Raw genomic sequence first — 7970 nt, forward strand, 5'->3', positions numbered from 1 at the left:
AATGGTCACCAGATGGATCAGACTGAACAGGTTTCAAACATCGAGGAGGCTCTTACCTTCTAAACAGGGACGGCTGGTCTCTAGTAAACTCACTAAAAGGGAAGGAGAAAACTCGAAAGAGGCTCCTCCTGGCGCCCACGTACGTGAACCCGAATACTCTCTCAGTCCTCAAAGAGAGACCTGGAGAAGGAGACTTGCTGAAGCAAAGCCACAGGGGTCTCTGAGGTTTCCCTGACCCCTCGGCCCCTGTCCTGCCTGCCTGATGTCAGCATCTCTCTGTGAGGTCACCACCTCCCCACCACCTTTGACCAATAGTCTGAGGTCCTGCAAAAGGCCTTTGTGATGTCACTGCCACACCCCTCCCTTGCTGTGCTAATGTCCTGCCCCTGCCCAGGCACTTTGGAGGCTTGAGCTACTCCCTGTGGATCACCCCACTCAAGGAGCGTTCGTTCTAGGCAGCAAGCCGGCTAGACAGGAAAACATCAGACGCTGCTCCCAATGCTACACTCAGTTTTTCAGAAATTAGTCGACTTTATGGCCAGAAGAGACCATTAGAGCATCTAATCTGACCCCCTGCATATCACAGGCCTCCTGTATGACACAAGAGCTACTTTTGGGGCAAACACATTCCAGAAAGGCATCTAGTCTCCATTAGATGACACCAGGAGATGGCAAATCCACCACTTTCCTTGGTAGCTTGTTCCTGTGGTGAATCATCCTGGCTGTTGAATATTTGTGTCTTATTTCTAATATGAATTTGTCTCTTTTCACCTTCCAGCCACTGGGTCTTGCTATGCCTTTCTCTGCTAAATTAAAAAGCCCTTTAATACCCAATCTTTTGTCTCCATTAAGGCCCTTCAACACTTCAATGAAGTCACCTTTCAATCTTCTTTTGATAAGCTAAACAGGTTGAGCTCGTTCAATAGCTCACTAGAAGGCATTTTTCTCCAGCCCTCAGAACACTTTGTGGCTCTTTGGTCATCAGACTCCTGAACTGCAGCTGGATGTGGCTCTTTTTCTTCTGCACAACATAGCTCCTGGAGAAGAGGGATCTGCAAATGTACATTCGTATGATACCTTTGTTTAACTGATGAAAACATAAACTAGACACTTAGAGGATTGGAACTGATTTTAGCTGATGGACAGCTTTGCTAGGTTTTTATGCATTTGGACAGTGAAATGTTGAGTGTTTACATTGATATCAAGCACTCCTGTATAGAGGAGCCCCTGAACATAATGGAGAATGGAAATGAAAATGTTTTCCTTTTTTTTAAAAAAAGAAAGAGGGTTATAAGAGAACACTGGGGTTTGAACTGAGAACTATTTGAACTGCAGTTAAGCACTCTACCACTGAGCAATATCCCCATGACACTAAGAGTGTGGAATCGTGATGTCCAGGACTTTGAAGGACAAACCCTGATTCATCTAGCTCCTTTGCTATTCCCAGACCACAGGTGGTTTTAAAAATGGGGTTTGATTAAACTTCTTAAATGTGGCAAACACCACAGCTTGCACACCCACCGATATAGCTTCTCCCACTGACATAGCTGCCACCTCTTGGGGAAGTGGATTAACTACACCCCCAGGAAAACTCTCTCCCATCAGCATAGAGCAGTGGTTCTCAAACTGTGAGTCAGGACCCCAAAGTGGGTCATAACCCTGTTTCAATGGGGTCACCAGGGCTGGCATTAGACTTGTTGGTGCCTGGGGCTGAAACCAAAAGTCTGAGCCCCACCACCCAGGGCTGAATCCCTCAAGCTCTGGTTTTGCCCTCCCGTAACTGGGGCAGGGCTCAGGCTTTGTCTCCTCTGCCTGTGCTCCGTGTAGAGGGGCTTGGTGCATCTTTCTAGGGTCATGTAGTAAGTTTTTTTTTTGCAAAAAGGGGTTATAGTGAAAGGAAGTTTGAGAAACCCTGGCATAGAGCCTCTGAATATGTCTAGACTTGGCTCCCTGTGGCAGATCAGACACTGAAAGTACAGCCATGGAGACACCACACACCAGCCTTGCCTAGCAGGCAAGAATCCAACCTCCACAGACAAATGCCTGTTGCTTTCTAACCCATCTCCCTAAGCCACCACCACTTAACAAAGGGGCTTTTCTACACGATGGTTCTGGTCTCACTGAAGGGTCATTTCCAATTGTTCGCTCAGACCAGCATTAGGGGAAATGGTGCCCTGGGCAAAGCTTGTACTTTGGCACTTCCCCATTGCCCCTGGACGATCCCCACTCCCCCTTTACCGCTAGCTCCTGCACTCCCAACCCTTGCGCCTCCTTCACCCCTAACTCCTGCCCCCTCCTGTGCCCCCTTTGCCCTTAACTCCCTGGGCCACCAGCCATTGCCCCTCTCCTGCAGCCCCTTCACATGGCTCCAGTGCTGGGGGCCCCGCACTTGTTCTCCCTTTCCCTGGGCTTTGGCATCACTAGCCCCTGATTAGCGAGTAGGGTTCAGTGGTTCCCAAAATGTGGGGCATGACTCCTAGGGGGACACAGAGGAACATTTATGGAGTCAATGAAATCAATTGAGCTTCTTCAGTCTCTCGCTGGAGACATTTCCCTTGTTTTTAAAGGCAAAAATCCTGATCTTTCCAATGGGTGCTGCTGCTTCAATGTTCAGTTTGGGGAGGGATTTGGCTGCGCTCAGAGATCTGCCCGCGGGTTACAATCTGCGAGCTGAAGGGTCGAACGCAAACAGTGTTTAGATGGGACCGTTAGTGCCGCCCCCGTGTGGCCAAAGTTCAGAACTGACCAGCAGAGTTTACAGCTGGAGCCTGGGATGCTCCTGAACAAACTGGGCCCAAAGCCTCTCGCGTGGGACCCTCGCTGTGCGGTAGGAGGCGGAGGGAAGCTGATTGTCAGGGCTCAGGGCTGCACCCTGCCATGCTGAGCCGGTGTCTGTGCTAAGCTCGGCATCAATCAGGTGATTCTGGGCAGTTCGGGGTCCCCGGGCTCCCACAGGAGGGTGAAGCAGGTCACCCCTGGAGCAGGTTAAAGCTGCAGGTTGACAGTGGGGTTGCTGCTCCTGTGAACAGCTGCTGTAGCACCGCCTGGGCAGGACAGGGAGAGCCAGTTATACCCCCCCCCAGCCTGTATCGGGGGATGGGAGCACTCACACCCTGGGGACCCACCCACCAGAGATCTACTGGGGGGGAGAGTGGCACCCACACACCCAGGATGTTGTGGGGGGGGACAAGGGCATCCACACTCCGGGATCCTCTGCAGAGGGACGGACACCCACACAGCCAGGATTCTGTATGGGTGGCAGAGGTACCCGGACACCTGGGTGGGGGAAGGGGGCACCGAAACAGCCGGGATCTTACCTGGCAGGACAGCGGCACCTGCAGCTCGACATGAGACGGGGGCGGGGGAAGCAGGAGCATTTCCCAGTCCCAGGCTGTCCCCGTCTGGCCAAGGCACAGAGCTCACAAGCACAGTTTGAAGCTCCAGCTGCCAGGCCACAAAACAAGCCGGGCTCTGTGGCTGGTGCCTGTCATCCCAGCTCCTGGGGAGGCTGAAGCCGGCGGATTGCTTGAGCTCAGGAGTTCTGGGCTATAAGGGGCTGTGCTGATCAGGTGTCCGCACTAAGTTCAGCATCAATATGGTGATCCCGGGGAAGCTTGGGGTCCCCATGTTGCCTAAAGAGGGGTGAACCGGCCCACGTCGGAAACGGAGCAGGTCAAAACTCCTGTGCTGATCAGTAGTGGGATCGCACCTGTGAATAGCCCCTGCAGCGTAGCCTGGGCAAGACAGTGAGACACGGTCTCTTTTTACAGGTTTCAGAGTAGCAGCCGTGATAGTCTGTATCCGCAAAAAGAACAGGAGTACTTGTGGCACCTTAAAGACTAACAAATTTATTTTAGCATGAGCTTTCGTGAGCTGCAGCTCACTTCTTCGGATGCATAGACACCACTACCCCGCAGAGCCTGGCTGGGGGGATGGGAGCACCCACAGGATGGGGATTCTGACTTGGGGGGAGGGACGCCCCCTGCAACACAGATCTTGAAAATAGAAACAGCGACACCCACACACCACAGATCCTGGATGGGGTCAGGGGAACCACACACGGGAGCTAGTTCATGGGGTGGGGGACACACCCTTATGCTCCGTTGCACCATTCTTAATGAGAAGAACGGGGGCATCCACACAACACGGATCCTTAACAGGTGGGGGGTCACCCACACACTCCACTATTAACCAGGAGGGACAGGGGCACCAGACACCCCCAGTAACATGGGGAACACCGACATCCACCAGATCCCTCATGGGGAGTAAGACAGAGGGGATTGTAATGGGGCCCGGCGCACCCACGCACCGGGGATTGTTAAGGGTTGAAGGGACAGGGACACCCACACACACTGAGATCACGGCCTTGAAGGAACGTAAACCCTCCACAGAAGGACCTGGTCTGTTCCATGATGGCAGCCCAGCCTGGGTGAGTCAAAGTCTCTTTTTATACAGGCACGCCCCAGAGATCCTGACTAGGGGAGAGAGACACCCACCCCCCAGAGATCCTTAATGGTCTAGGGTGCACCCACACACCAGGGATTCTTATGGGTGGGAGGAATGGAGACAGCCAGACACACTGAGATCACTTCCTCCCAGGAGCCGGGCCAGACAGGGAGACACAGTCCCCCTTTACAGATCTGCCAGACAACCTTCCTCCCACTCCCTCCACACAATGTTCTTATCTGGAGGTGAAGCCAGGGAAATCCCATGGAGGATTCTTATCTGGGGAACTGGGGGTACCCACTTACCACCAGAGATTCTTAAGGGCAGGAGGAACAGGAACTCCCACCTCTGCAGCATGGGGGTGGGTCGCCTGCTGGGATCATCTGGGCATATTTCACCTCGTCAGCTCCCTGCCATTGCCTTGGGGGGCCCTGGTTCACTGCCTCTGGCACCCAGTTTAGCCTCCTTCCTGAGGCTGAAACGCTTTGATCTGTCTAAGGTCTGTGGGATCAATACGTGTCATGGTGTAATTCTGTGTTATTCGGGGGTCAGACTAGCTGATCTAATGGCCCCTTCTGCCCTTAAATGCCATGAAAACATTTCCCTGGTTTCTCCTTGCGCCTGACAGACACCACGGTGAGGGGCCCAATAGAAGATCCTGGACACAGCGCTCTGGCTCTTACTTTACTTGGGGACGTCAGCGCTTTCCTAGCAAAGCTGCTGCTAAAGCGCTGGATTTGGGGAACTGTTCGGCTCCGATTCAGAGATCTGTCTGCGGGGTGTGAACCTGCCACGAGGAGCGGGAAACGCAACCAGCAACGGGAGGCGTTGGCTGAGCTCCAGGCTGCCCCCGTGTGGCCAAAGCTTAGAACTGAGCAGCGGAGTTTAAAGCTGGCGCTGGGAAGGACCTGAACACACGGGGCATGAAGGCTCCTGCGTGTAACACTTGTTGGGTGGGCAGCTGGGCGTAGCTGATTGCCAGGGTTCAGGGCTGCAACCCGGGGTGCTGAGCAGGTGTCTGTGCTCAGGTTGGCCTCGCTATGCTGGTTTCTGGAAAGTTTGGGGTCACCAGTCTCCCTAAAAAGAGAGGAGCCAGGTCAACCCACGAAAGGAGGCCGGCAAAACTCTGGTACCAATTGGCCGTGGGACTGCCCCTGTGAAGAGCCACTGCAGTCCCGCCAGGGAGAGCCGGTCTCTCTTTATGCAGCCCCCCCGCCACCATTCCTCAGGATGAGGGTTGTGCTCAAAGATCTGTGCCCCGTGTTTTCACCTCCATGTGAAGCGCACAGTGCAAATAACCCTCAGCGCATCAGCTCAGTTACAGGCTCCACTTCCACCGGCTCATGCAAGATGGTGCAGAGGAGCCCCTGGGTGGCTGTGGGCCTGGGGAGGATGGCTTTTGATTTTTCGGCTTGACCGCTACGGGCAGCAAGGCCAAAAGTCAGATGGCCGACTCTCCCGTCCACCACGCTCATCAGGAGCCCTTAGTCGACAGGCTCGGAGAATGCGGGCAGCGTCCCCCACTACCTCTCGCATGCAAAGCAAGCGCTCTGCCGCTTGAGCTAATTCCCTGCAGCTGGCCTGACTCTCAGGCACCGGGCAAAAAAAGGCAAGGGCTCTGTGGCCTTAAGCAGAACACAGCCTGAAATGGGGGGGAGGGGGGCGTGCTACCCAGAGCTGGGGAAGGGGGTCCGAGTCCCAGCCACACTCCTCGGCACAAACACCAACGCTCCCTCCCTGGAGTGTGTCTAGGCTGAGACAAGCACCAAACTTCAGAAGACAATGCAGGGATAGATCACTTGACGATTGCCTGCTCTGGCCATTGCCTCTGAAGCGCCTGGCATCGGTTACTGTCAGAAGACGTGATAGTGGCCTAGATGGACCATCGGTCTCACCCAGGAGGGCCGTTCTTATCTTCACCACTTTCCTCTAACCCAAGCAAAGCCCGGAGCAGGCCCAGCTCAGCAACTCTAGCAGACTCCCTGGCCTCTGGCCCAGCATACAGCAAAACGACCCTGCCTCCGCCAGGATAGACAGCCACCGACTCCCTCTTCCAGACCAACGCAGCCCTTCCCCGCTTTGGCTGTCTCCAAGCTGTCTGCGTGCTCTGCTCTGCTCTGCTCCACGGCTGCCATGCTGCCTGAGATCAGGAGGCTGCGAGGTCTCACGGTCTCAGCTGAGCTGGTATCGCATGCCACCCCGCCCATCTCCTCATTCCCTTCAGGGACCCCTGGGATGTGAGTAATACTGTATTTGAGTGGCTCTCCCTCCCGGCCAATGAGCTTGGCGTAGACTAGCAGGGAGGGAGGAGGAAAGGGATTGTGCTCCAGTGAGAGCTCAGAAAGAAAGGTGCAGGTCCCCCACTAGAGCCCAGCCCAGCAGAGCAAAGCAGAGCAGAGCAGGCTGGAGAATGTGTGTATGGGTCTGACTACTTCTCCCCTGCTCTTCCATTTGAGCTAACTTCCCCCAGCTGTGTCCAGCCTCCCAGTCAGCGCAAGGGGGAGAAGGGCCGGGGAGGAAGAGCTTTGTGCTCCGCAAGGGCTGGCTTTCTGGGAAGCCAAGCGGGGAGAGGGATGGAGGCCACTGGAGGAGCTGAGCCGGCTGACTGTCCATGGCTTCTAAAAGAAGGGCAAGAGAAGGTCCTGGGGCTGCCTTGCCGCTGGAGAATGCGGGCATTGATCCCGCTGTCTCTCGCATGCAAAGCGAGCGCTCTACCACTTGAGCTAATTCCCCTACCTTGGCAAATGGTGTCTCGATCCATCCATTCGATAACAGAGGCCACATCGTTCCCCGCGCCAGCCAGTGACTCCTTCCAAAAGGGTCAGGCAAGGCAGGGCTTGCTGTTGGCCGGCTAGCTCAGTTGGTTAGAGCGTGGTGCTAATAACGCCAAAGTCATGGATTCAAGCCCCATGCTGGCCACTCCGGGAGGGAGAGGGTGGCTTCTGCTCTTTTGGCTGACTGCTAGGGGTGGCAGAGGCCAAAACCAGGTGGGCCTGGAGCTGGCAAGAGCCCTGCTGGGCGCAGGCGCCGGGCAGGACCAAGCTCCTGACACTTCCTTGGTCTCCCCTCCCTGGGCTCCTCGCTCCACCTGCTGCCTGAAAGGAACTTGGAGACGGGTGAGCCCGGCCGGCTGCCTTCCAGGCTCATAGGAGGCCAGGCTTGAGCTGCCCGCCCGCGAAGCCAAAATCGCAGGCCTGCCAGCTCGCCCCCAGTGTCCACAGAGGGTTGACCTGATGGCCCGAATTCTTGCCGGCCGCCAGCTCCACCCAAATGGACCCAACGCCGGATCATGCTCCCCAGCCCAAGCCACAGAGGAAGGCTTAATACTCGGCACCCCAACCTAGGGGAGAGGCTTGACACTCCGCCGGCGCAGGGTGACCTTTGGGACTTCCCTGGACACCATCCTCCCACCGCCCACAGCCAGACCCCCCAAGCCCACCCCTCCGACAGGAAGGAGCAGGAGGACCACTCCGCCCAGGGGCACCACCACTCGAAGTCAGCTTCACTTGCTTTCTCTTCTACCC

At 55.6% G+C, this 7970-nt stretch overlaps 1 non-coding gene across 1 annotated transcript; it reads left to right on the forward strand.

Moving 5' to 3' along the window:
* Positions 1-7291: 7291 nt before the first annotated feature.
* On the forward strand, positions 7292-7365 carry TRNAI-AAU. Its single transcript has one exon. It is a non-coding gene; the product is annotated as a tRNA-Ile (tRNA).
* The last annotated feature ends 605 nt before the right edge of the window (positions 7366-7970 follow it).

Source organism: Mauremys mutica, unplaced genomic scaffold (genome assembly GCF_020497125.1).
Source record: "Mauremys mutica isolate MM-2020 ecotype Southern unplaced genomic scaffold, ASM2049712v1 Super-Scaffold_100342, whole genome shotgun sequence".
Taxonomy (NCBI): Eukaryota; Metazoa; Chordata; order Testudines; family Geoemydidae; genus Mauremys; species Mauremys mutica.